This window comes from Vicia villosa, linkage group LG3 (genome assembly GCF_029867415.1).
Source record: "Vicia villosa cultivar HV-30 ecotype Madison, WI linkage group LG3, Vvil1.0, whole genome shotgun sequence".
NCBI lineage: Eukaryota > Viridiplantae > Streptophyta > Magnoliopsida > Fabales > Fabaceae > Vicia > Vicia villosa.
In genome coordinates, this window is record NC_081182.1 from 138,614,687 (window position 1) to 138,618,651 (window position 3,965).

Consider the following 3,965-nt stretch of genomic DNA (forward strand, 5'->3'; position numbering starts at 1 on the left):
TTGAGTGGGAAAAGAAAAAAGATAACCGTCAACTCTGGGTTGAGTGGGAAAGGAGAAAAGATAACCGTCAACTCTGGGTTGAGTGGGAAAGGAGAAAAGATAACCGTCAACTCTGGGTTGAGTGGGAAAGAGAAATCAATTCTGGATTGAAATAAAAGATATCCGTCAACTCTGGGTTGAGTGGGAAAAGAAAAAAGATAACCGTCAACTCTGGGTTGAGTGGGAAGGGAAATCAGTATTAGTGGGACAAGATATAGGCATCAACTCTGGGTTGAGAAAGAAAGTAAGGGAATCAACTCTGGGTTGAACAAGGAATGAACATCAACTCTGGGTTGCGAATAGGGTAATTCAACTCTGGGTCGAACAAGGAATTGGATAATGACCATGGGCTAAAAGAGAAAAGATGAACAATTAGGAATGACCGTCAACTCTGGGTCGAGTGGGGAAGGATAAAAGATAAGCGTCAACTCTGGGTTGAGTGGGAAACAAAAAGTCAATTCTGGATTGAATAAAGGATAACCGTCAACTCTGGGTTGAGTGGAAAAAGGATAAAGGATGACCGTCAACTCTGGGTTGAGTGGGAAATGACAAAAGGTAACCGTCAACTCTGGGTTGAGTGGGACACAAAATAAGAGATGACCGTCAACTCTGGGTTGAGTGGGAAACAAAAAGTCAATTCTGGATTGAATAAAGGATAACCGTCAACTCTGGGTTGAGTGGGAAAAGGAAATGATCGATTCTGGATTGAATAAAAGATAACCGTCAACTCTGGGTTGAGTGAAAAGACAAATGATAACCGTCAACTCTGGGTTGAGTGGGAAAGAGAAATAAGATATAATCGTCAACTCTGGGTTGAGTGGGAAAGGAGAAGAAATAACCGTCAACTCTGGGTTGAGTGGGAAAAGGAAAGGATAACCGTCAACTCTGGGTCGAGTGGGAAAATATAATTAACTCGGGGTTAAAAGATGAAAGGAAAATCAACTCTGGGTTGAACACCAAAACATCAACTTGGGTTGAAGAGAGATGAACATGATTGACTTTGGGAGATGACACCACAATGGTAACTCTGAGTAATCCAGTAGAATTTCAATTGAATGTTTACAGGGAACCCATCTGATGAGTAACTTGGCTTATGCTTCATATGCAATGGTTGATTTATTTTATGCACTTCTGGAGATGCAATGCTATGCATTCTACAGGCAGTGTACTGATTGATCAGGGTTTCTGCTATGTGTGGAATAGATTAGGTGGAGTTCTGAAACTTTGTTTGAGAATAAAGGTAAAGTGGATGCCCCTGTTTTATTGATGATTGGATTATTGAGGGAGATATGCCAATGAGAATGCAATGATATGTATGATGAATGTATGATCATGAATGGAATGATTGTTTCCAGGATACAAGGAGTGGATGGAGGATGCCTTTGTGGAAAGGTCATTGCTTGAAAGATAGAACTTATGAAGGTGAGGTGTTCGGCTTGACTCATCGACACCTATCTCGATATCTGACACTTGATTGAAGATGAAGAGATGAATTATTACTAGCTTGCCCCAGCTTGTATGATCTTTTGATGTAGGATTTTGATAATGTTTGAATCATGGAGATTTGCAATGGTCTGCCCCAGTGTTGATCATGGAATGAATGCCCCAGATTGAAAGGAACTCTTCCACCCAATGGATTCTTCAGATATTTGCTAGTTGGATGGCCAACCTTTGCCTTTGTAAGATTACTTGATGGAATTTCAATGTTGAACTTTCCTTGGTATCAAGTACTTACTTTCTGATTAGAGACAATTCTGTTTTGAAAAAGATAATGAGAATGCAATGCACATGTTAATCTCAAAGAAAAGTTTTTATTTGTCGAAATGCTGTACTGATACTAACATAAATGACACAGCAACATTAGGAGTCAGTTTGACATGATTTTACAGTTTGTATGCTTTCGGAACGAACCCTGCTTCAATTAGGACTTTTGAGGGTTGTAACGTGGTCGGGTTCACGGTTTAAGAAACAAAGGATAAAGGCTCAAGTTCTACTTAACCCACCCCTTCTTCGTGATGTTCTCCAGTCCTACGTTCAGCTAGTTTAACACGAGCGTTCGCCTTTCAGGAAGGATGGTGATGGATGAGGATCCTTTGTAGCTTTGATGGAGGTGGCAGTCACCCTTTAGTGCTTTTGTTGATGGTCATAACAACTTGTCCCTTAGAGGATTTCTTTCTTTTGCTTTTCCTTTTGCTTTCCCTAACTTTTGCCTGGACAAAAGTTTCTTTTGATTTTGGTGTTCGTTGTCCAGCAGGATATGCCCATATTTTTGCCTAAGTCATTTGCTTCAAAGCTTTTCTCTTTTTTTTTCTTTTGACTTAGCGGGCTATTGTCTCCCTTTTTTTTAATCATGGTTCATAACTTTTTTCATTCTCCTTTTTTTTTTGCCTCGTTCGGGAACAAGTTGTATGACTTTGTGATTGACTTTATTGAAAAGGTTGTGACCGCCTTCTCCTTAGTGAATGGGAGACATCCATTGTGGTTTGTGCTCTTCTTCTTTTTTTTGTTGCGAGAGATAGAATATGATTGATCCTCTGATGGAATACCTGAAAGTTGAGCGCTCGGTCGCACTAACTGAAGACTACCCTGCCCCTGGTTAAGATTGAGGGTTTTGTATTTTTTGAAAAGAAACTACTACTCCTTAGGATCAAAGGGGTTGACGAAGGTTTCACTCCCTTATAACTCCAGTGTTTAGGAATTAAAGCAATGCCTGTACATCGTCAGCAGGATCTTTGTTCCAAAATCATACAATTAGTAGCTCATGTGTTTTTTATTTTTCATCATTCTCCTTTTTTAGTTGCATAAGACAAGTGAGTTGAATATCAAATGACAAGAATGGAATGATTTGAGAAAAACATGTATATTGCATTATTTTTATTTATTCAAACAGAATGAGTTTCTTACAATGAGAAGTACTTGATACCAACAAAAGTAATACAATTGAAAATACTAAAGAAATCTATACAATGGCAAGCTTGGCCTTATTATGATGCAAGTGGAATGTTCTCTGACAAACACAAAGTTTTTTAGGCTCCTTTGGTGGAAGGTACCCTCACGAGGAGGCGCGGGGTCCTTAGATAGCAGCTTGATTTTTTTATAATTCCCCATGATTCTTTGTCGGTGAGCTCTTGTCAGATATCGGTGTGGAGGAATTGTCTTGTCTGATCTGATGGAGAGGAAGAATGTAGGAGTCTTGGTAACCATGGATGCATATGCAAGAATGCAAAAATGTTAATGATGATGCAAATACAGTAGGAATCAGGATCAAGGATCAAGGCCTCTTGTGATAATAACTTCTCATGGTCAATAAGATATGGTCGAATCCTCTAGATTCAGAGGTTCGACGTTGCATTCTTGATAACTAGGCGGTGTATAAGTCAAAGATGGTCGAACCCTCCAGATTCAGAGGTTCGACGTTGATTGATTCTGATAGATAACTGATGTAGAACTTCTGTATAAGTCAAAGATGGTCGAATCTTCCAGATTCAGAGGTTCGACGTTGATTCAGGATAGATAACCTTTGCATAAGTCAAATAAGGTCGAACCTTCTAGATTCAGAGGTTCGACGTTGATTATGATAGATAGTATGAACGGGCATAGGGTGGGATGGAAGCATGGTTTCCTGCAAAACAAAATTTCCCAACCCCTCTCACGGGTATGATCTAGTATAAGGTAGGTCAAAAGGTCTCCAGCGTTAACAGTTCTCCTGAGACACCATCATTGTTGCAAATACATGCCAACAATGGTATCCCATTTGAACCTCAACTGGTCGTGGGTCTCATGATCGCAATCAACAGAACCTGACATTCTGTTGGCGTCATGACTATCCACTCTATCCTAGGTAGCCTAAGTATCACTCTGGCCTGGGTATTGGGCCTTTTACCTCAAATCAGTAACACCCATCCCAACAGAACAGCATAATAATA